Source organism: Tachyglossus aculeatus, chromosome 10, assembly GCF_015852505.1.
Source record: "Tachyglossus aculeatus isolate mTacAcu1 chromosome 10, mTacAcu1.pri, whole genome shotgun sequence".
Lineage (NCBI taxonomy): Eukaryota > Metazoa > Chordata > Mammalia > Monotremata > Tachyglossidae > Tachyglossus > Tachyglossus aculeatus.
The window spans coordinates 45625146-45650801 of NC_052075.1; the positions used below are offsets into that span (position 1 = coordinate 45625146).

The 25656-nt window shown below is 42.7% G+C and overlaps 1 protein-coding gene and 1 non-coding gene across 3 annotated transcripts in view; one reads left to right on the forward strand and one right to left on the reverse strand.

The window, feature by feature from the left end:
* The window catches only part of CHCHD3 (coiled-coil-helix-coiled-coil-helix domain containing 3), a 215007-nt gene that overhangs the window by 58368 nt on the left and 130983 nt on the right, over positions 1 to 25656 (reverse strand). The window lies entirely within an intron of this gene.
* Positions 4663 to 4800, forward strand: LOC119933800. Its single transcript, XR_005452670.1, has one exon. It is a non-coding gene; the product is annotated as a small nucleolar RNA SNORA7 (small nucleolar RNA).

A 25656-nucleotide genomic window follows, 5' to 3' on the forward strand; every position in this document is an offset into this window, starting at 1 on the left:
AGAAGTAGGGAGAATATGTAAGTTAGCAGACAAGATGCCTGCCTTCAAGAACATCATTATCACAAAAAGGCTGTGAAACTTGAGGGGGTCCTTTCATTTTTTGCAACATATAGCAAAACCTACCTGGCCACCGTACATCAAATGCTTGGTCCAAACTATATGGTGCAAACATAGTAAATATGTTGCAAACATAGTAAGCCCTTAAATACCATAATCATTATTACTATGTACAAAAAGAACACGCCACCTCAATTTTTTAAAAATGGTATTTATTAAGCACTTACTGTGTGTCAGGCACTGTATTAAATGCTGGGGTAGATACAAGCCAATCAGACTGGAGACAGTCCATATGCCACATGGGGCTCAGAGTCTTAACCCCCATTTCACAGATGGGGCAACTGAGGCACAGAGAAGTGAAGTGACTTGCCTAGGGTCACACAGCAGACAGGATTAGAACCCAGGTCCTTCTGACTCTCAGGCCTGTGCTTTATCCACTAGGCCACCTTCCTCCTCCTTGTTACTGAACTATTCTTTCAAAAATCTTGGCTTTAACACACCTGAGCAAATTCAATCTTAACACACGGTTCACACAACTATTAAAGAGAATCTAGTCAATTGTCAAGCAGCTAGTAGTTTACTTTACCACGCATATGGCCGAGAAAGAGAAAATGGTCTTTTACACACACACACACACACACACACACACAAAAAAAAAAGAAAAACAAAATCAAGAAACAAAACAGGAGGATTTGTTTTTATTGAAAACCTCTTGGTATGTGGAATAAATGAAATGTAGAAATAAAGGGAAGAGAACATTTTTTTCCTGGGGGATTTAGAGTGAGAAACCCTTCATATTCTTTGGAAGGCAACCTATCAATGCTTCAAGGTTCTTCTTGTCTTTATGTTGAAATCACCTAGGAAAAACCTGACAAGATTACCTTAAACAAAGAGTAAAAAGTCAGGAGAGCTAGTGCAATTCCAGTGATCTTGTCCCACCTTAGTATTTCAACAGATTATTACTTAGCAAACAGATATACTGCATTTCATATTTGCCAAGTATTTACATTCCGCTTATTAGTGATTCTCCTTCTAGGCTAGTGAGAGGTCCTTACACTACTTTGATCATGCCCTTCTTGACATACAGTCCTTTCCCCTTCTGATTCAAAAATCTTCTCACTACTGCATTTAAAAAAAAAAGTTGCTCCGGGGACAAGTGCAAAGTATAGAAATCACATTTGACAATTTCTCAGGTCAAAGCTTTTGGCTCGCTAAACACGAAAATGGGATTTTGTTTTGGGTCTCCAGTTTAGCTCTTGCGGCCAACCGGGAGGGGGGTGGGAAGAAACAACACATTATTCCCCATAAAAGAATAAAAAAATTCACCATTCCAAAGGATAAAATAGTCCAATATGTCAACTTGAAAGAAACATAAAAAGACTCCTTTCAAGCTATTAGAATTTAGGTGGCTTCAGACTGGGACTGAATGGAATCAGTCACGTATTTTTCCGTCTTCTCTTTACCTTAGGGGAACTGTCTTTTTCAATAGAACAGCTTTAATTAAACAACAAAGTTTTAAGTCTGGGTCTTGGAACATAATAAACACCAGAAAACAAAAATGCAGGCTAGTACGGCACGAGGACCACTGAGGCTTAGAATATGAAGTTGGTCTAAACTTTGTATTTCAACAGCACTTATCCATGTCAGCCATGATAAGGGTGCAGTCCTGACTAACATGCAGCCAGTGCCATCAGATCGAGGTGCCCACGACTTCTGGAGACTCCCATGCCCATCTTGGCACATGCCTGTCACAGTTTGGGACGGGGCAAGACACGGATCTCCAAAACATCGTGCCAAACCTACAAGCGGCAACCGTGGGAGCCGCATTGCTCCCTCAGGGACCACAGAATCTCTCAGATTTCTGCTTTTAGACTTTGAGCCCACTGTCGGGTAGGGACTGTCTCTATTTGTTGTCAATTTGTACTTCCCAAGCGCTTAGTACAGTGCTCTGCACATAGTAAGCGCTCAATAAATACGATTGATGATGATGATGATGCTCCTCCTTCCGCTGACTGCTCTCTGTTTCCTAAAACCTATGTTTGGTCCAGTGCCCCTCAGTGTCCTCTTAGAATAGAAGCTCTTCGGGGCAAGGAACAAAATCAAGAGCATTTTCGAAACTGAGGCCAGGAGAGGTTAAGTGGCTCGCCCAAGGTCACACAGCAGACTGACTCTCGATCCCATATTTTTTCCACTAAGCTAGACAGTCCGTTTTGACCTGCAGCTGGTCCTCCTTGGGGGTTACCAGGGTCCCTCTTCTAGGTAGGGGCAACTCACACGCTGCCTCTCAGGGACCCTCCTGATTAATAGCTTTCTGTGGCAGAGTTAGGACCGGACAGCGAAGATTTGGGGAGAGGCGGAGAAAGGATAAGAGGCAACACGTGGCGTATTTTGGCACCATGGGTCCCATAACCCCTTTTCCAAACTGGGGGTGAAGACCTAGAAGCTGAAAATTGCTGCCTTTGTCTGGAAGTGAGCATCCGTCCATTCACCCAGCTGGTCGCTGAGATGCCAGGAGAACAGCTCGGCATTTTGCCCTACGGAGTGTGGCGAAGCCTTGTTTAATGTGTGAGCACCTGCCAGCGGAACCGAAACTGCCGAGGCAAAACCCTTCTAAAATGTTGATGTGGCTCACTAGTGATGGGTTAAAGGCTCGGATAAAAGACAATGAAAAAGCACACACTGACCAAACTATTCAATTAACCCTTAAGTAGCCCGCTGACCAAATATCTTTATGGGACTGAGGAGGTGTCCAAAGTTGTGATCAAGCCAAGGTATTGCTTGGGCCGTCATTTCATCCCACAATTTGTCGATTTCAATTAAATTTTATCTTTATTTGCTCTACTCAAGGTAATCCTGGGAGCAGTGGCACTGAGATGCGACCACTGTCCATTTGCTGCCTCAAGAGACTCGGTTCTCCCATAATGCACGTTTTCAGGGTGAATTTTGGATAGAAAGGTTTTAGGGCATTAAAGAACATTTGTTTGACAAGGCAGGCCTGCTTGGATAAAGCATGCCATAGTATTAGACATGATCAGTATTACGACACAGGTTTTCCTTAATGCGGAGCATTGGAAGAACACAACTTCCACGTTAAAGGACAACTGGGGGTGTGTAGAAAGTTGGCAAATTGACCCAAGGTACAAACTCTGATGTCTCAACTTGCACCTTAGCCACTTCAGGGCTTTCCTAAATATGCAGGACGTCACCATCGGCCATAAACAGCAGGATCTTCCTCATATTGGAAAAGTGAAATATTTTATAAATAAGCATACTTAGTTTTTCACTCAGCTCTAAGGAGTATTTCCCAATTTGCATATCCAAAGGCACAAGATGTTCCAGTGACTTTTACTTATGATATTTGTTATGTGCTTACTATGTTCCCGGCACTAAACTAAGCGCTGGGGTAGATACAAGCTAATCAGGTTGGACACAGCCCATGTCCCACACAGGGCTCACAGTCTTAATTCCCATTTTACAGATGAGGTAACGGGCATATAGAAGTTTAAGTGACTTGCCCAAAGTCACCCAGAGGACAAGTGGTGGAGCCGGGTTTAGAACCCAGGTTCTTCTTAGTCCCAGGTCCATGCTCTAGCCACTAGACTATGCTGCTTCTTGCAAGACTTTAAGATCAACCACCACAACGGCAGCCTTGTATCTGAAATCAACTCCCTCTCATTGGGGTCCAGTTAGAAACACCCATCACACCGCACTCTGTAGGTGTTTCTTTTTATACAAAATATGGAAAACAAGAAGTTAGGAAACAGCCAGAAAGCACCTTTGATTTAAAATGAGGAAAAGGAAAAAAGTATGCAATATTTATTTAACGAGCATCAGTAATGGGCAAAAGGACCATAAAGCCACTCAAGTCGAATTTAAACCATCATTTTCCGCAAACCTTCTGTTCAACATGTGCTCTGCCAGGCAGTTTTACCAAGCTCCTCTGCTTTCCATATGGCCCAAAATACAAGACTTACTGTCTTCCTCCCAGCTAGCCTTTTCTCTAGTCTTGGTTCTAAACCCAACTTCCAGGCCTAGTATCTGTTCGGTCTCCTGCGATGCCCCCAGATGTAGAAGCCCTTTACAGGTACCGATGCCTTTTTTTTGCTAGCATTTCTGAGAACAGACTGTAGTTTCAGAGTCTTGGAAATGGTACATAGCCTTCCCTTGGCAGTTCCCTGACATTAACATATCTTAACCTGGGAACCAGCTCCAGCCCTGGGAAAAATCTTCCAATTAGTTTAAGATCCCTATACGTGAGAAGACGTTTTTACAAAATATCCTGAAAGAAATTTGGCCTGGCTGCTACGTGTTCCCGATTAATGGCTAATTGGTCAATGAATATATCGGTGCCGTTTGTACTCAGAGCCAACACCCCTAACGATAAAGTTTGCCTGCAAAGCTGAAATGGCCCATTTGGGACCCACAATTGTGAGTGTACAGTGCACACATAAAGATAACCCTTTGCACCGAATTACACAGTTTATGGCTAACCGTGTACCCCTTAGCAGGAAACCCTGAGTTTCCCTAATGACTTTCACCATTCAGCTTCATACTTTCATTTCGTGACTCCAGTCCACCAGGATTCAGAGGTCACCAAAGGAAGGAGGCCCCTCAGGGTCGCACCTGGAGAGTTCCCAGTACTCTACCAGTCTCGGCTACGGGAGGCAGAATCAAACAGAGACCTACCCATTCCATTCCTAGCTTGGGCAGTGGCTAGTGAGCGGAAGGCAATCTGCTACAAGTCAAAACTCACCCACTCTGGGCAGCAGCGGCATCGGAGAGAGTCGAGGGCGGAGACTCGAGTTGACTGCCTGGAAGACGGCAGTGGTAAACTACTTTTGGATTTTTACCAAGAAAGCTCTATGGATACACTACCAGAACGATTGAAGGTGGAGAGCGGGGCGTTCTGGAAGAGATGCGTCCATGGTGTCGCTAAGGGTTGGAAACGACTCGACGGCATCAGAAGACAAAGGAATGAGGAATCCAGGATGTACGTTTATGTCAAAGGAGCATAAGAGTCAATAAGTACATGCAACCAGTCCTCAAAGTGGTGAATCCTGCCATTTTTCCCAAGCCTCAAGATCAGACTAAAAAACCTAAGCTTGAAAAATGTGCCCGCATTGCACACCTGAATCGGTCAATGGTATTTACTGAGCACTTACTGTGTGCAAAGCACTGTACTAAACACTTGGGAAAGTACAGTACAATGGAGGTGGTAGATGTCATCCCTTGCGGGGAGAGATCACATCTTATAGCTTATAGTTTAGAGAAAGGTCTTATACTTATCGGCTGTGTGACTTTGCACAAGTCGCTTAACTTCTCTGGGCCTCAGTTACCTCATCTGTAAAATGGGGACTAAGATTGTGAGCCCCACGTGGGACAACCTGATCACTTTGTATTCCCCCAGCGCTTAGAACAGTGCTTGGCACATAGCAAGCGCTTAACAAACACCATTATTATTTATTATTATTTATTACTCAGGGGTCAGACAGAACCTCCCTTGTGGCATCCAAGCCTCCCGGGCCTCTCCTCCCCACGAATCCGTTTCCTAAATCTAGAAAGCAACTATTTTCAAGTTCTACTTCAGATAACAGAAAACAAAATCATGCTTCTGCCACATCAGGCATCTTCAATCCATCAATCAATTAACAGTACTTACTGAACACTGACTGTGAACAGAACACTGTACTAAGTGTCGGGAGTATAAGAGTGTTAATTAGCCACAACCTCTGCACTCGAGCAACTTAAAAGTCTAGTGAGGAACCATCTACCTTGTTCCCTCATTCTAGATCTTATGCTTCAATTCTCTCTTACAACTTAAATGCAAATCTGAAAGGTCGTATGACATAATCCGTTAACAAGTCCTTGTCAGGTCTTGCATAGAATCCTTTACACAAATCCATTGTGTATTGTGGACACAAATGTATCCATTACATACATGACTGAGACACTACTTGACATACTGAGAGCCTGACTCTTCCTTTCTCCGCGAAGACCAAGAAAGAGAACTGATGGTCTCCCCTGCTAATTGCCAATCGACTTTCATAACACTTCTACTAAGTTTGTCAAGGGAAAGTGAACACCAGGTGGGAGCCAGTTTTGATCTCAACTGTCAGCACAACAGGTTTAAGGTGTGACTCCTTCTATGAGCTCCCAAGCACGGCTTTCTTACCTTTAGCATTAACATTATAATTGCTGTTCATATTTTTAGGACCCACTCTTTTACAGAATTTGTCAAGTGCTTGCTGTGTGCCAGGCAGTGTACTAAGGGCAGGGGTATATAGAAGGTAATCAGGCTGGACACAGTCCATGTCCCACAAAGGGTTCGGCGCTGTATTCCCCATTTTACAGATGAGGTAACTGAGGCACAGTGAAGTTAAGTGACTTGCCTAAGGTTTCACAGCAGACAAGTGGCGGAGCTGGGATTAGAACCCAGGTCCTTTAGATTCCCAGGCCTGTGCTGTATCCACTAGGCTACACTGCTTCTTGCTGTTATTATTACTATTAATTATTTTATTACAATAATAAATTTTTATTATTATTTTTATTCGTAGACCACTTCTCAACAAATAGTAAGCATTTAACAAATACCATAATAACAAGGGCAGGGGGAAGGCACAAGTTAATCAGCTCAGACACAGTCCCTGTCTCTCAAGGGGCTCACATTCTAAGTAACCCCTCCAAGAACAAGTGTCACTTCACCCCTATTATCTGATGACTGGCTTCCACTTTAAAAAGGGAAATTAATCTGAATGGCACAAGACTATTTTAATCTACCAATATATATATATCTGCAGCATTCTCCACCTGCTCCCTCCCCAGACACACATACACAAAAACTTTTGGTGTAAATGCGAGACACTTTTTTGTACTCCTAGGTTTAATGTCAGCCTGTCTAATCAAAAATAAAATTGATAACCTTCCTTCCAAGGTGGGGGAGGGGGGTGCGCGCGCGTGTGTGTGTGTGTGTGTGTAGCTGTGGCTGGGCAGGGGGCAGAGGGGTGAAGAAGCAGGATTACTTTAGAAAATATGGCCAGATCAATGGGTAAATTTCTTGCTGGGTAAAGTTAAGCCCTTTAGGGTAATGCACTGACACTTTCTAACCATTAAAACACCATAATCTTGTAGACTGATTTATTAAATGCTACTTGAAGAACAAAAAAAGATTGGATGTGCCTCCAAACATAACTGACTTTTCATCCATGAAAGCAATCAATCAAATGTTAGGCTGAGTCTGCAAGGGACAGGTCTTTCCGGAGGGAGGTATTTTGCATGGGTCGGCAAGGGACAACTTAACCACTGTCACAAAGCCAACATGAACCTGGGAATACTTGATACAAACGAAGATGATATTTTTTGGAGCCTGGAATTGCCTCCAAAGCCCCATAAAAGCTGGCTGGCAACACAGACACCTTATTGTCCAATTGCATTCCATATTTACCACTCCTCATTCCTGTACCTTTATCCCCCTAACAATCTGGGTAGCTGCGAAAGATTACAGAGGCTGGACTACTCTATTTATTTATTTATTTTACTTGTACTTATCTATTCTATTTATTTTATTTTGTTAGTATGTTTGGTTTTGTTCTCTGTCTCCCCCTTTTAGACTGTGAGCCCACTGTTGGGTAGGGACTGTCTCTATATGTTGCCAACTTGTACTTCCCAAGCGCTTAGTACAGTGCTCTGCACACAGTAATGCTCAATAAATACGATTGATTGATTGATTGATTGGTGGAAGGGTAGGGATGGGGGAAGTTGTGCTCCTGGCTGCCCTGATTTGGGAGAAATCAGGCAAGCAACCAGGCCAGATTGCTGACACGGTTACTTTCTCCTCTATTCCCCTGTAGCTAAAATGAAATATGTCAGCTTAAGAAGGAGATGTTTAATTTAACCAACATAACTGGCCTTCCTTCCCTCTACCTGCACCTTATCTTCTACCCCAAAAAGACTTTCTTCTTGGGAAAATGGAAATACGTGTTCTCCCTGTGCCCCCGGTGAGATTTTTCTGGGTGGCGGGATGGAATCCCCAAATTCATGCTCATTTTGCCTAAAGAGGGACATCTTGAGGTCCTTATGGGTTCCTTTCCAATTAAAGCTTAGTACAGTGCTCTGCACACAATAAGCGCTCAATAAATACGACTGAATAAAGCTAGAAGGAATTTAGGAGGCAGAGAGGAATCTGCCTAAGGAGATGTCCATATGGTAATAGTACAATACCAATGCAAAAATCTCTAAACGTGAACACTGACCAACCATAAGGGAGTCCCTAGACAAGTACACACCAAATATCTTTAAAAACTTTAGATATTCATTGAAGTGCTTTCTATTCTCTGCACTTACACAGTATTTACTGGATTATAAGTCAAGCGGATTCTCCTTTTCATTCATTCATTCAATCGCATTTATTGAGTGCTTACTGTGTGCAGAGCACTGGACTAAGCCCTTGGGAAGTACAAGTTGGCAACATATAGAGACGGTCCCTACCCAACAGCGGGCTCACAGTCTAAAAGGGGGAGACAGACAACACAAACAAAACATATTAACAAAATAAAATAAATCGAATAGCAAATATGTACAAGTAAAATAAACAGAGTAATAAATCTGTACAAACATATATACAGGTGCTGTGGGGAGGGGAAAGAGGTAGGGCGGGGGGGATGAGGAGGGGGAGGAGGGGGAGAGGAAGCTTCTCCACCACCTCCTTCACCTGCTCTTCCCAGGGTGTGCAATATCTTTCCATCTCCAGTGGGAAGAACACAGGGATATAATCAGGAGAACCAGACTTAATCCTGGCTCTGCCACTGGGTGCCGTCCACAGGGCGTCATCCGTAAATTGCTTAATCTTGCAATACTTCGCTTTCCCTACTGTCAACACTGACACAGCAATACAGTTACTTCCCTTTGTAGTTGTTCCTGGACAGGTATACACCAACTATCCTATAAATATTCATTAGAGTGCTTTGTATTCTCTGCACTTAAACAGTATATGCTAAAGTCAAATGTGATGACAAAGCAGTACGGTTCCTTTTCTGTGTAGCTGTGTCCCACCTTCATTGGTCAGATTTGAGGTTTCATTAACCAAGACTGCATTATATTCATGTTATCGCACACACTTTGGAACTGGCTTTTCAAATGCACTAAGATGCTTTCTTCCTGCTGAAATTTGCAGGCAAAGGCCTGGGTGGGATCCTCTGAAGGTTGCACGAGAACACGATCACAGGCATTTCTCAATCTTGTTGCTGGGTCTGACTCCCTCAGGGGTAATGAAAGATATTCAGCCCTGGGGAACAAGTCTCATCCAATTCACATCTTGTAGGGTTGCAATTTCCAAGTAGACAGGCAGATATTACTTGTACATATTTACTATTCGATTTATTTTGTTAATGATGTGCATCTAGCTTTATTTCTATTTATTCTGATGATTTGACACCTGTCCACATGTTTTGTTCTGTTGGTCTCCCCCTTCTAGAGTGTGAGCCCGTTGTCAGGTAGGGACCGTCTCTATATGTTGCCAACTCATACTTTCCAAGTGCTTAGTCCAGTGCTCTGCACACAGTAAGCGCTCACTAAATACGACAATGAATGAATGAATTTCAGTGCCTCAGTGCCATTATTTCCTTTGCAAAGACCAAGAACGATTTTTTTTTTTTACAAAAAGCAGTGCCTAACTCCTGTCAACAACTCATCTCTTAAAAGCTGTATTTCTTTAAAGTCCTGGTGTCAACTGTGCACTTAAACAATATTAATACTTTTTTACAATTTTCCTTTCACTCCATCTTCAGTGTATTTCATCTGAGGGGGGAAAAATCCACTTGGAATTTTCGTCTAGCATTTCTAGTTCTATTCAGGCACTTTAGAAACTTCTCATATCAGGCAACTGACTGATAAACATCACTGAGGCCTGTTCATTTCCCCAAACTTCTTCTGTCTCTCTGAGAACCTCTTGTGAACCTCTAGAGAGTTCACAGAACCCTGTTAGATTGGAGAAGGGTTAGGTGTCAGGTATTAAGCAGCAGGATGCCTGGACCAATTAGGAGACAAGCACCAGGATACAATTTCAAGGCAAAAATAATCTTTTTGCTCCCATTCAACGGTGTACTTCTGAGACCTACCAGGATGACTTGAGAAAAGACACAATAAAGAAAAATCTATGTTACGGTTCTTGGATGAAACAAGTTTTGACCAGTAAGTCGGAGTTTGCAGTCGACCATACAGAATTGGATTTTGTATGCCTACAGCAAATCCTAAATGTTAAATATTTTCCAAGTCACAAACAATGGAAGAATATTTACAACATCAATGAGACATCCCTAGAAGAGAGTGAAGATGCAAAAAATACGAACTGCAAATGTGCTCTGGACAAGATATTTAATTATTTCCTCTACCACCACAACCTCATAACCTTAATCAATCATGTTTTTTTGAGTGCTTACTGTGTGCAGAGTCCTGCATTAAGTGCTCGGAAGAGTACAATGTAAGAGTTGGTATACCCGCTCCCTGCCCACAGTGAGTTTACAGTCTATATTACTACCATTTGAGATGATGCCATCCCCTCACAGCAGCATCAGCAGTCATATTATCTGTCGGCATTTATTCATTTTTTTTTCCACACGTGCTAGAGTTAAATAAATTTATTACCGTGTTCGCCTAACTATTGTGTAGGTATACATTTATGTGTGCTCATCCACCATTTGGCTGCAAACTCCTTGAGGGCAGGGCTGTGCCTTATACTTTTTCTGTGTTTTCCATAATCACTAATACAGAGTTCTGCACATAGTATTTACTCTACTAATACTTGTTGGGGGTGTTAATTTTGCCACATAAACCAGCTGGATGCCTGTAGGTACGAGACTGTAAACAACTGCATGGGATTTAAGTTGGGTAAACCTGGCCACTGATGGTGAACAACCACAAACACCCCTCCACACCATCCAACTCTCACATCATCTCTTCCCCGAGAGCTTTAAGTGTGGTGCTTGAAGATTTGCATGAAACAAATGTGGTCCACACTCATGAGGATGGGACAGAGCCCACGTCAGGTGAGTTTAGATGGCTCACACGCATCTTCCTGATAAGCTGTGCCCTGCTGTAAGTGAAGGATAATCAATCAATCGTATTTACTGAGCTGGGCCATGCTGTTCTCTCCAATGTGGGTCTTTTATTTATTGGCCCTGCCAACCAAGTAAATTATTTTAAAAGTCTAGATGTAGATAGGCCGATTTTTCACTTCTCATCGGGCTCAGGCCAGAGAGGGCAGGGGGCTGGACCAGATGACACCCCACAACTGCCCCATTCAGAGCTCTGTTAGCTCTCCTTCCCCCATACAGACAAGAGGCTCATGTTTCTTATTACCACTCTTGAAGCTTTGCTAACTTTGCCAATACATTTTTGGCATTGTAAACTGCAGAACATTTTAAACTTGACAAAGATCAATGACAACCTAGTTGCAGATCTTTCTGTTTTGTGTGTTTGTTTTGCCTGTGACAATCCTCCAACCCCCACGCTCTTTGATTTTCCTTCATATCCACCTGAGCTCTTTCTATTCTCGACATAGCCTTGGATCTTGGTGCTTCATCTACAGCGCTGAGATGAAGCAATTTCATGGCTATCCTAAGAGTTAACACAAGAATTACACGTAATTACTTGAGTACCTGGATGGTAACTCTTAAATTACTGCACGCTACCAGAGCATGAAATTCTCTAATCTCTTGAGGACCCTGTGACGTGGTACACTTGACTATCTGTGTCACAAGTCTTATTTCTAAGGTGTTCAATGACCTGTCACCGCATGTTTGTTACACAGATGACTCTATTTAGGAAGCACCACTTGCACTGACTTCACATCCCAGGCTTTCGCTCCGTTTTATTCTACAGCTCGTCTCATATAATCTTTGAAGAAAGGTGCTACGTAAATGTAACAGACACACAGTGAGACACATGCTCACACGCTCCTTGGCAGCCCGAAGACCGAAAGAAAGCCAAGTACAATAATGACTTGTATAAAGGAAGCAACAGTCTTATTTTTCCTTACTATCGAAACAATTTGTACTTTAAGCCACTCACAATTCACTACAAATAACCTTGAGGCTTCAAAACGGATACTGACATATATTTGCTTTAGCCACGAAAGTATGGGTTTTGACATACTTGAAAGATCCACAGTCCAAGAAACTAATGGGATCCACCTTGCAGGCCTTACCTCCTCCAGAACCCAAACCACACACCTGCACTCTTGGACCTCTATTTCAAGACCCTTTGGGATTGAATCTCCTTAATGTAAAAATGTAAATGATCCAGAACTATAGCAGGAGATATTTATTCATTCATTCAACTGTATTTATTGAGCACTTACTGTGTGCAGAGCACTGTACTAAGAGCTTGGGAAGTACAAGTTGGCAACATATAGAGACAGTCCCTACCCAACAGTGGGCTCACAGTCTGGAAGGGGGAGACATATGGTTTCTATACCATATGTGCCACATACTAACATTTTTCTACCCCAGGAAACAATCCAAATATTAACTACTTCAATAAAATGGCCCAAAAGTTACCTTTCTTTTTTACTGATGCAGGCTTCCTTCATCATCATAATAATAATGATAATGGTATTTGTTAAGCCCTATGTGCCAAGCACTGTTCTAAGCGCTGGGATAGATACAAGGTGATCAGGTTGTCCCACGTGGGGCTCACAGTCTTAATCCCCATTTTACATATGAGGTAACTGAGGCACAGAGAGGTTAAGTCACTTACCAGAAGTCACACAGCTGACACGTGGCGGAGCCAGGATTAGAACTCAAGACCTCTGACTCCCAAGCCCATGGTCTTTCCACTAAGCCACACTGCTTCATCAACCTCGATAGGGCTAGCCACATCTCTGCATACACACACTTGACATTCTGTGTTCCATTCTGGTTATCAGCAGGTATTGTTTCCAGCAATCACGGTTTTCATGGCCTCAAATCAGACGCTACTTCAAGCTGTCCATATTCTCCCCTGGCACCTCTTCCACTGCACTTTCATGTTGCTAAGATCTGCCCAGTGCTCCACATTATTCTCCTGACTCTTTAATTACTACCTCTAAGTAGAAGGTTAATGAGCAATTTGTAAAAATGGGAAGGAAAGTAGGGTCGGGGGGTGTCTTTGGATTTTCTAGCAAGTGGAGAGAACATGGAGTGGAAGGCTGGGGGGGAATACGTCCAACGCGACGCTTATAATAAAGCAAAACTATCCACTGTGTCTGAAGCTACAGATCCCTCGATCCTGTTTCCAAAACCTGTCTTTACCAGCTGTAATTTTTGACATTCAGGAACATTTTCTCTATATCGATCGTCCAACCTCCATCTCAGTTCTCTTTTACCCCAAGCAAACCCACGCTTTCACACAGTGGGCTGTATGCATAGGAAGTTAGTTACCCTAAAAGCCAGTGCTGGTTGAAAATTATATGAAGGCTCAGGAAAGGTTTGGGCATATTCATAGATGGGGAGTGGCCGAGAGAGAATCATCCATAGTGGCTAGCTAGAGGGAAAATTAGGGATGGAAAGGAAAAAATAAGCTTTATAGGTGAATCCAACATTAGAGCAACCTATTAGGATACATAATCCTAATAATCCTTTGTACATATTTATTACTCTATTTATTTATTTATTTATTTTACTTGTACATATCTATTCTATTTTATTTTGTTAGTATGTTTGGTTTTGTTCTCTGTCTCCCCCTTTTAGACTGTGAGCCCACTGTTGGGTAGGGACTGTCTCTATATGTTGCCAATTTGTACTTCCCAAGCGCTTAGTACAGTGCTCTGCACATAGTAAGTGCTCAATAAATACGATTGATGATGATGATGATTAGGATGGATGACAGCAAGGAAGGCCATTACCCCTTCTCCAAGTATCCTGTTGCCATGGATGGATTCAGCCTACTGGGTTGAATGGGCCACTGGTCTGGCCCAATAATAACATTCATGTGCTTTAACGGAGAATATGGACCTTTCACAGAGAAAAGTTGAGAAATCTAAGACTTGTGGTATTTATTCAATGCTTCCTTTGTGCCAAGCACTGTACTAAGCACTGGGGTAGAATTAAGATGAGGATCATAATCCAAGTAAGTGGGAGAACAGGTATTTTAACCTCCAATTTGGAGATGAGGAGACTGAGGCACAGAGAATCAATCAGTTGTATTTGAGGGCTTACTGTGGGCACAGCACTGTACAATGCACTTGGGGGAATATAATAAAAAAGCACTTAAATACCACAATCAATCAATCAATCGTATTTATTGAGCGCTTACTATGTGCAGAGCACTGTACTAAGTGCTTGGGAAGTACAAATTGGCAACATATAGAGACAGTCCTTACCCAACAGTGGGCTCACAGTCTAAAAGGGGGAGACAGAGAACAAAACCAAACATACTAACAAAATAAAATAAATAGGATATATATGTACAAGTAAAATAAATAAATAAATAGAGTAATAAATATGTACAAATATATATACATATATACAGGTGCTGTGGGGAAGGAAAGGAGGTAAGATGGGGGGATGGAGAGGGAGACGAGGGGGAGAGGAAGGAAGGAGCTCAGTCTGGGAAGGCCTCCTGGAGGAGGTGAGCTCTCAGCAGGGCCTTGGCATGGCACCATGGCACCACAACAATTATTATTGAGATGGAAGAGACAATCCCTTCCCTCAAGGTGCTTACAATCTAGTAGTGCTTTGCCTAGGGTCACGCAGCAGACAAGTGGCAGAATTGGGATTAGAACCAAGGTCCTGCTTCCTAGGCCACTGCTCTCCTTGACTAGGCCACACGGTTTCTCACCTCTGAATCACGTAAAGAAAGAAATAATTCAGATGAACTTCAATGAATCTGAACGTTAAAGCTTTCAAGAGGGGGTGCTTTGGGAGGTAGATGTGAGAAAACTCATTCTTAAATGTCAAAATAAATAACTTCATTATCAATCTTGGAAAGCTGTTTTGTGAATCCGGATTTCAACTTCTTTCTTAACACCACCATCACTCGCACCCATGGCACCTGCAATCACTGAGAAACCTCACTGTTGGCGGAATTTGCCATCAATGACAGGATCACATTTGCAGATCTATTTCCGTCACTGGCATTATGCAGAGTCAATAGCCCCTCTAGAATAAACATTATCTATGTAAAACCCAGCAACGACTGAAATCAAAGAAAGTGTGAGTCTGCCACCATCAAAATAGATGTCTTGACAAAATGGAACTGTCCCAGTTCCAGAAAGTAATGCGGTAACTGGAATTTGGGATCCAAGTTCCTAAAGGTATAAGTGCTAACCCCATGGGGGCATTGGTGGGGGTGGGGGTGTCCACATCTTTTTGTGCAGGACTTCCAGTTGCACTCATCCTAGGTCTCTTGAGAAGACACTCGTGTTTCCAATCGGGGAATGAGCCCAAAATTGCAGCTTTCCGGTTTGTCAGCTCAACATATTGATCGTAGACTTCCTCATCCTCTCGTCAGGATCCTCGCCCCCATCTAACTTTACCATTACGGTTGACAAGTCCACCACCCTCCCTATTTTGGAAGTCCACAACCTTGGCATTATTCCTGCAGAAGCAGAGAAGCTCCGTGGCTCAGTGGAAAGAGCACGGGTTTTGGAGTCAGAGGTCATGGGTTCAAACCCCAGCTCTGCCAATTGTCAGCTGTGTGACTGTGGGCAAGTCACTTCTCTGTGCCTCAGTTACCCCATCTGTAAAATGGGGATTAAGACTGTGAGCCCCAGGTGGGACAACCTGATCACCTTGTATCTGCCCCAGTGCTTAGAACTACACTTGGCACATAGTAGGTGCTTAACAAATACCAACATTATTATTATTATTACTCCTGGATTCCTCATTCTCTTTTAACGGTCATGTTCAGTCTTTTGCTAAATTGTTTCCATTTTCCCTTCACAGGATTTCCCGGATCCCCTCCATATACATGTGCCCCACCCTGGCCCAAGTGCTAGACATACCCTGGCTTGACTACTGTACCAGCCTCCTCACTGACCTCCCTGCCTCCGACCTTTCCCCTCTCCAGGCTATACAACTCTGTTGCTCAGAATTATCTTCCTAAAACGATGCTCTGCCCACAGCTCTCCACTCCTCAAAAATCCATTCCTTCCTCTTGCATATCAATCTGAAATGCCTGACCGCTGCCTTGAAGGCACTCCACCAGCTCTCCCTCCCATTCCTTTCCACTCTCTTCTACTATTACATTATCCCGTCTACGTAGATTGTGATTTCTACATGGGACAGGAACTGAGTCCAAACTGATTATCTAGTATCTTCCCCAGTGCTCAGTACGTTTGGAACACAGTAATAATAATAACAATAATGGCATTTATTAAGTGCTTACTATGTGCAAAACACTGTTCTATACGCTGGGGGACACAAGGTGATAACACTGTCCCACGGGGGGCTCACAGTCAATCCCCATTTTACAGATGAGGTAACTGAGGCACAGAGAAGTTAAGTGACTTGCCCAAAGTCACACAGCTGACAATTGGCGGAGCCGGGATATAGTAAGTACTAACAAAAACTATGATCATCATCGGTACTTACTGAGAGGTTACTGTGTGCACAGCGCTGTACCAAGTGATTGTGAGAGCACAATAAAGATAGTAGTCACATTCCCCACCCACCATGAAAATCACAACTATTATTATTGTCAGTACACCACAACCCACCTTCCGTATACCTTCCAAGTTACTCTTCTCACTGTTCCTTGTTTTCAACACTCCATCCTCTGACCCCTGGATCATTCCCTTCTTCCTGCTTGGAATGCCATCCCCAGGCAAATATACCTAACCATACCTCAATCCTTCTTCTAAGTCTTTCTGAAATATCACCTCTTCCAGGAGGCTTTCCCTAACTGATTTCCCTTCTCCTGAGGCCACATCATCAGAATTATCTCAGCAGTTTTAACTTCAACCTCTCATTACAGTTATGTATGTACTAATTCACAATGTCTACTATTTGAACAGTTCTTCCTCTTATTAGTAATTAATTACTGCCTTTCTACCCATCAATTTTGGTCAGTTCTGTGGGCAGGGAGCGTATCTTCGACCCTATGGCACTCTCCCAAGGACTTATTACAGTGCTCTGCACACGGGAGACATTCAGTGAATCAACAGTATTTACTAAGCGCTTACTTTGTACAGAGCACTGTAGTAAGCACTTGGGAGAGTACAATACAACAGAGTTGGCAACCATGTTCCCTGCCCACAAGGCACAATCTAGAAAGGAAGACAGACATTCACGTATATAAATAAATTCTGGATGCAGACATAAGTGCTGTGGGGCTGAAGGAAGGGTGAATATAGAGAAGCAGCGTGGCTCAGTGGAAAGAGCACAAGCTTTGGAGTCGGAGGTCATGGGTTCAAATCCCGATTCCGCCAATTGTCAGCTGTGTGACTTCGGGCAAGTCACTTAACTTCTCTGGGCCTCAGTTACCACATCTGTAAAATGGGGATTAGGACTGTGAGCCCCCCGTGGGACAACCTGATCACCTTGTAACCTCCCCAGCGCTTAGAACAGTGCTTTGCACATAGTAAGTGCTTAATAAATGCCATTATTATTATTATTATTATTAATAAAGGGTGAAAATTCAAGTGCAAATCTGTCTTTATATCTGCCCCCTACCAGGCCTCCCCAATCCCTGCCACTTCCGCATTTTCTAAACTGTAAGCCCAGTGTGGGCAAGGACTGTCTCTCTTTATTACTGAATTATACTTTCCAAGCGCTTAGTACAGTGCTCTGCACACAGTAAGAGCTCAATAAATATGCCTTAATGAATGAATCCCCAGACGCTAAGAGATGGAATTGATGTTTACAGTGAGCATTCAAAATGAACTTTCTGAGTTACAAATGGGGGTTGGGGAAGGATGTTCCACAGAGACCTAGGGACAGATCGGGAATGATATTGTGGGGAAAAGTTCAACCGACAATGAACCTGAAAATTAATGGACCATAATATTAAACGGGCACCATACTAATTGGGGTCCTTTGGCTCAGAAATGTCATAATGTGGTTAGCTCTGGAATGTAGGGTCATCTCTATAGTTGAAGTATTTACGATGTTACACCTGCTATCTTGGAAGACCATCTCCAGAAGCTCAATTCCCCATCTATGACAGTATGCCATAAAGATATGACTCAGGACTGAAAAATGGACACACGCAACTTTATTCTCTGCCCAAGATAAAACTTGGTTGAAAGAACATCAGAAAAAACCTCAGACCTCACAGTCAAATATGCTTTAATCTCAGATTTCATATCGCAACCTAACAAAATTGAGAATTAATAATAATACATTTTACAAAAAATGCAGTACGTAAACAGGCCTTTTCAATTACTGGACCAATTCACGCCACCTTGACTTTCGTTGTACTGCAGACTCAGAGATTTATGTGACATAAATGTCATCTAATATGCTGCAATCTCCAAGGGGTGACTTTCAGATGGAACACCTATCTCAAGTTTTAATTTCCTTTAGTCACTTTGAGACCAGTTTTGGAAGCAATAATAACTGGAACATGGCTTTCTTTTGTGTTCGCTTTGCATATAAAGGCACCCTGATGAATGGGAAAGCCATAGTTCTCGAACCAAGGGTTAAATTCTCAGATATGAAGGGAGTAAAATGAAGATTTCAAAAATGGCAAAAGATCACCTATTCAATTCAAAGGCATGTTTATCTTTTTGTAATTCAAAGGAAAGGCCTTTTGAAAGATTTTGCACAGAAATATGCATGTGAATAGGAATACACCGAAAAGTCTACGCTTCAGATAAAATGGCTCTCAGTCAGAAGGCACTGGAATACTTCATTCTCCATGGCACATTTTCTATGTGGCATAGTACACTGAGAGGGCTCTGCATTATCACCTCTGTCCAGCCCCTTTATGTCATTGTTGATTAAGAGCTTGCTTAACTGAATGCTTTAAAACTGATGCCAGAGTGAACAGTTTCACTCATCAAATGCAGGGCTGAACCTGATTCACGCAGATTTGGTACGTGACAAAACTGGAGCTTAAATTATCGTTAAAGTCAGTCAATCACATTCACTGAGCACTTACTGGGCACAGAGCACAGTACTAAGCGCTTGGGAGAGTATAATACAACAATGAACAAACACATTCTCTGCCCACCTAGAGCTGTATAACGTGCTATGGAAAGCTGAATGAAGTAGTCATGAAAATTGGGCCACTCAGCTGTAGAAACTGATGATTCCCAAAAGTCTGGCTTTGCAACTTACTAATGTGCACTTGTCCATGTTCTGAGGCTGATTCTCACAAGAAACAATGCTGCAATAAGCTCCCGGTGAAGAGAAAGTCTTACCTTTTGGGAAAGGAGATGTCCCAGAGATGACAATTGTTTAAAAAGCCCCTTTGATTCACAAATAAAGGTGCATCCCAGGAGGAGTGGCTTTCATTCATCCTTTCATTATAGGTTACAACCTTCCTCTTTTATTTTCCATTTTATAATAATAATAATGGTGGCACTTGTTACGCACTTACTATGTGCCAAGCACTGTTCTAAGCTCTGAGGTAGATACAAGGTAATCAGACTGTCCCATGTGGGGCTCACAGTCTTAATCCCCATTTGACACATGAGATAACTGAAGCACAGAGAAGTTAGGTGGCTTGCCCAAGATCACCCAGCAGACAAGTGGTGGAGGAGGGATTAAAAACCACGTCCTCTGACTCCCAAGCCCATGTTCTTACCACTAAGTTACACTGCTTCTTTTATTCATTCATTCAATCGTATTTATTGAGCGCTTAGTACAAGTTGGCAACGTATAGAGACGGCCCCTACCCAACAGCGGGCTCACAGTCTTCTTTTATCTTGTACAGGTCTCGGCTATTTTATATTTCATATATTTTATATATTCATCCTATTCCCAGCTGAGATCATTCTCAACATATCTGTAAAGCGATTGTAGGGTAGGCAGTAGGGTGTAAAACCTCTCCTGTCCTGCTCTGAGGGAGCCAGTATTCTTCCTGCTAATCTCCTCAGACAGAAGGGAATTAGCGGGCTGGTCTCAACAAAGCATCTGCTAAGCAATCAATCCACCAACCAATGGTATTTACTGAGTGTTTACTATGCGCAGAGCACTGTACTAAGCACTTGGGAGAGTACACTACAACAAAGTTGGTAGACACAATCCAACCTCTTTGACACGAAAGGGTTTGCGGGGGGCTTCGTTCACCAGCCTCACGCCCTACAGATATAAACCCCCAGAATAATAGGAATGAGACCCCTATCCTACATGATTTGAAGACATCACAAGGGAAGGGTACAAGGCATTCGTTAAAAGACAATGCAGAACAATGAATGTAGGGCTTGTAATCTGGTATTAGCAAAGTGAATTAAATCCCCAAAGCGTCTCTTCTTCCAACAATAATAATAATAATGTTGGTATTAAGCACTTGCTTAATTTATTAAGTGCTCACTATGTGCAAAGCACTGTTCTAAACGCTGGGGAGGGTACAAGGTGATCAGGTCGTCCCATGTGGGGCTCAGTCTTAATCCCCATTTGACAGATGAGGTAACTGAGGCACAGAGAAGTTAAATGGCTTGCCCGAAGTCACACAGCTGACAAGTGGCGGAGTCGGGTTTAGAACCCATGACCTCTGACTCCAAAGTCTGTGCTCCTTCCACTGAGTCACACTGCTTACTATGTATCAAGTACTGTTCTAAGCGCTGGGGGGATACAAGGTAATCAAGGTTGTCCCACATGGGGCTCACAGTCTTAATCTTTTGGACTGTGAGCCCACTGTTGGGTAGGGACCGTCTCTATATGTTGCCAACTTGTACTTCCCAAGCGCTCAGTACGGTGCTCTGCACACAGTAAGCGCTCAATAAATACGATTGATTGATCAATCTCCATTTTACAGATGAGGGAACCGAAGCACCGAGAAGTTAAGTGGCTTGCCCAAAGTCACACAGCTGACAAGTGGCGGAGATGGGATTAGAACCCATGACCTCTGACTCCCAAGCTCTTTCCACTGAGCCACACTGCTTCTCTACCCATCTAGTCATGGAAATTAGGATACAGCAAAACTCCATGAGACAGTTTGGGTCTGGGATCAATGGCTTATTGCTCAGTGAACCCCAAATGCGACTGACTCAATCCGTCGGCTGCTGGATGTAAATGGTTCTGTGCTACAGTGGGTTCCGGCAGTTATTTTCTTTTGCCGGTGAAAGCCCTCTGTGTTCATCTGGGGGCCAAGTTATTAAGAAGTGGTCGGTCAACTTAGATTGGATTGATCACCTGTTTCCCGAATTCTTTTTCCCATCATTTACTCATTACACGCCTCCTCTTGATGGGACCAGACGCTTAGTAACTCCTGCATTTCTTGTATCGCCAAACGGAAACACGCTGCAGTGTTTCCTGGGGGTTCACTCATTTATCTACTGGATAAGAGACTGAAGTTTTCCAAGGGGCCGAAAAATTAAAATATCACTCAGGCTGACAGCGGTGAAAATGAGGCTCTATATGCGAAGAGAGGGTTGCCTGAACATTAGCTCTGCAATGTCATTTAGTGCAAGGCTGCATCGGTATTTCACAGAGCTACTGCTTCATATATAACTAAATTGCTGGCTATTAGCTGGATAAGCTAAGGCTCCAAATGAAAGATACACATGGAGTGCCATAAAATATCTAAAATGAAAAGCTAATTGCTGCTTAAAATGGAAAATATAACTAACCCAATCACTTAAGGGGGCACACCCGTACACACTGAGGGAAGGCTGTCCAGTTAAACCCAGCAAAGAATCAAGGCCTGTGGGCTTTATTTCACTGCCGCTGGCTTAATGTCCACCGACGGACAACTCTGCTCACCCTTGGGAACTTCAGTTTACTGACCTGTAAAATGTCTTTGAGTTGTAAATATCGGTACTGCAATGGCAAAGAGGTCTCTAATTATTGTCTGCGAAGTCCTGAAACCTCCTTAAAGGGGACAGATGAAATTAGGATGCACATTAAGATTTCGGAATAGGCAACATTTATCAGTGACATTCTCGGGTAGCCTCTGAAGCCTATGATAAGCGTTCCAAAGGCCAATTCACGCCAATACCCTCTACTAGCACACCTAGTTCGCATCGATGTACGAATATAGGGAACCACAACTAGTAGGAAATATACCAAGGATATATTGACCTTGAGGTCACAGACTTGGTTCTTAATGTTCTGTGACATGTAGAACAGGCATCTTACAAGGAATGGGGGTCCTTGGGGCTGGCTCAGTTGCGTACTGCAGAAGTTTACAATCCCATTGAGTCCACTGGGTTTCCTTTCATAAGAAATTGAGTGATCTCAATTGAGTTTCATCATTTTAGAGTCTCAAAATACTTAACTGTCACATAAACCATTTTAGACTCTCTAATTACATCTTTCCTCTAGTCAGTAGCACGTTTTAAAAACTTACTGATTGCATATTTTACTTTGCTCCTTAAAAACACAAGTGAGGATACTGCAGTTATAATTGTAAACAGAAACAGACGCTTTCACCTGCGATGACTTCGAGAGTGTCCAGTTACTTGTTTTAAAGCCTACACATCCACAAATTTTTGCTGATAAATATAAGCAAAACAGAGAAGGAAATCTGCTAATGAAGGAACTACCTGGTGTTTTTACTGGGCAGCAATCCCCATAAGCATCCTAAAGCACACTCCATGGAAAAAGTTCTACACTTGCATATCATAAAACCTGCACTAGGTTCCTGCTGGCTAGTACATTTCAAACAAGGTACAGGGCTCGATATTTGTACTGGCTATATATTTACCAGGTGAGTGCTCCGATTGCTAAGGAGAGCTGGAGGGGAAAATGGGGCATAGAAAGAGGACCTTCCTATAGATGAACAAAACAGGATATGCAGGCTCAGCCTATGTGGGGATAGACCACCCCCAAAAAGGAGAACCTCAGCTATTATTTGTGGGAATCTTTGCTCTCTACCAGGTTGGGGCCTTCCTTGCACACCAGTCCAGATCATTCCAGGAACCAGAAGTTCTCTTGTTGCTATTAGCTGGATGTCCAAGCCAAAACAGGGGTCTGCTGAGCCAGATTGCCTCCCACCATCCACCTCCCACCACAGTGGATCAGATGCAGATAGCTGGAAAATTTAAGATTTGCAAATTCTTCCAGTTATGGCCAGTGTGGATGACAACCTCCCATCCACTCTTCTCCACAAAGGTTAAGTAAAACAGTGGGAAGACTTTAGTTCTGCTATTAGAATTACATTTTGTGGCAAATATTCCTAGCCATGGTTGGAGAGAATAAACAACTGAAAGGTACTGAAGCAAGAAATCCTTTCCTTTAACATTCGAGTTAAAATACATTGGAAATTTGAGGAACATTTAAGAAGTCTCTAATTTAGGAGTTCTGACAAAACTCTGCTCACTGAGAAGCTGAATAAGAAGGAATAACTTGCTAAATTGAACACTTTCAAATAAATCACTTTCAGGCTAGATTTCTCCATTTGGGGAATAAACAATAGACAAAGGCTCCGCTCCGCATTTGGAGTTGATGTGATGACACTGAAAACCTCCAATGAAGATGTTCTTGCCTGTCTCACCAGGAAACTTGAGTTAAAAACTTGAAGGTGGCCTAGAAATGAGATATAGCCAACGGATCGAAAATAGACTAAAGAACAACGGAGATAAACAGTGAGTCAAAATAGTGATTGGTGTTGAGTCGGTTTTTGGCTGATTTGAAAGAGAGGAAAGGGCTGTTAAAGTGAGTCGAAACATTGAATCCAGCAGGGAGTTGCCTCAGTAGCTGCCGTGGTCATTGTTGCCCACATTAAACGGCAATTTTTCAGTGATACTGAAATGCCCAAAAAGGTTCATCAGGCTTAAACCGTCACTGCCAACGGCTCAGTTTCAGCAGGACTTCTTCTATTTACAGCACTGGAACAAGAAACCTGGGACTACTGATTCCCAGAGCTCTCTTCTTTCCACTAGATAATATGGTACTTTAACGTGGGGGTACATATGCTGGGAGAGTCCAGAGTCTTAGTTTCTGAATTTCTGCCATTTCTGATTTTGACAAACTTGAGAATTACAACGGACCATTTCAATAAGTTACTATATTTTGCTCTATGGAAAAACCATAACTGATTTCCACACAGGTGCACAAGCAAAAATCAACTGTCGTTGCTTATTACGGGATCTGGAAAATGGATCATACAAAAGTTTCCAAGAAAAATTAATCGCTGAATTTCAAAGGAATGCACTTTGGGTAAACTGGAGGCATGACAGTGTATTTTAAAGTATTTCATGTTATTGTAAGAGAAAAACAATTTAAATATTAGTCCTGCTTTTACCTTAGATTGTAGAACAAATGCATAAAAGAACACCATCCTCCATTTCAAGATCTTTTATGCCTTCTGATGTCCATTTCTCAGACTGCAACAACTGCTTATTTTTGTCATTAAGTTTATTTCACAAGTGATATTGATTCAAGTCAAACAGGAAGTGGTAGAGTCCAACAGAATCTCAGCCTATTAGCAAGTTTTACAAGGGAGGAAAGAGGGGAAAAAAGGATGAAATATCAAAATTTTTAAAATATACTTTAAAATGGATAATTAAAGTTTGACCAGTTAGAAAAGCTAGGACCATGGCAAGGTTATTTAGGTTTGTTCTTTGCATTCAGATTGAGGTTAATGGTATTTTAATTCCACGAAAATCCTCTAATATGACAGTGTCTTATAAGGGTCTCCGAAAAATAAAGGGGCAGTCTTCAAAAAGATCTAGAGTCGCTTTTAGGAACTGGCCAGTGGGGTGATGAGAAAACACCTTGCAATAGGCAGGACGTTGGTGATTTTACACTCCCAGTGAGTTCCAAACAGACGGCTTCATAACTCCCTAGACACTACAGGTAGCCTGGATCTAACCCTCTAGAGAAGCGGCTGTGGATTTTCCTATACAAGATTCATTTTCCAGAGCTGTGTTGTTTCTCTTCCTCCTCCCCAAATCACAGTTCACCCACCCCATTTACACGATCATCATCATCATCATCAATCGTATTTATTGAGCGCTTACTGTGTGCAGAGCACTGTACTAAGCGCTTGGGAAGTACAAGTTGGCAATACATAGAGACAGTCCCTACCCAACAGTGGGCTCACAGTCTAAAAGATCCCCACCCTAATACCTCTGCTCTCATAAGGGGCTTCTTGGGACACTTTACATATGATTCTCCCTCTTACGTAAACTCCCATCCTTCAGGACTTCTCCTCTTGGCCTGTAATTCTTCTAACGCGATGATCACTCTGAATAAAGTACCTCCATATCACGAACAAACTCCTTGAGCACTTCACACCAATCCCTGAGCAATCCCTGGAGCACCATAGCCCTCACTTATGGGCTTGTGGATCTCTGTCGACAGCATGGGCCTAAGTGGAAAGAGCAAGGTCCTGGGATGCAGAAAACCCACGCTTTAGACCCAGCTCCAGAACTGGTTTTTGATCTTGGGCAAGTCACTCACTGTCACTTTCCTCATCTGTGAAATGGGGACAAGACACTTTTTCTCCCTACCTCTTGGACTCTGGAACAGGGACCGATCTGAATACTTTCTATCTACCTCAGCACACAGTAGGGCT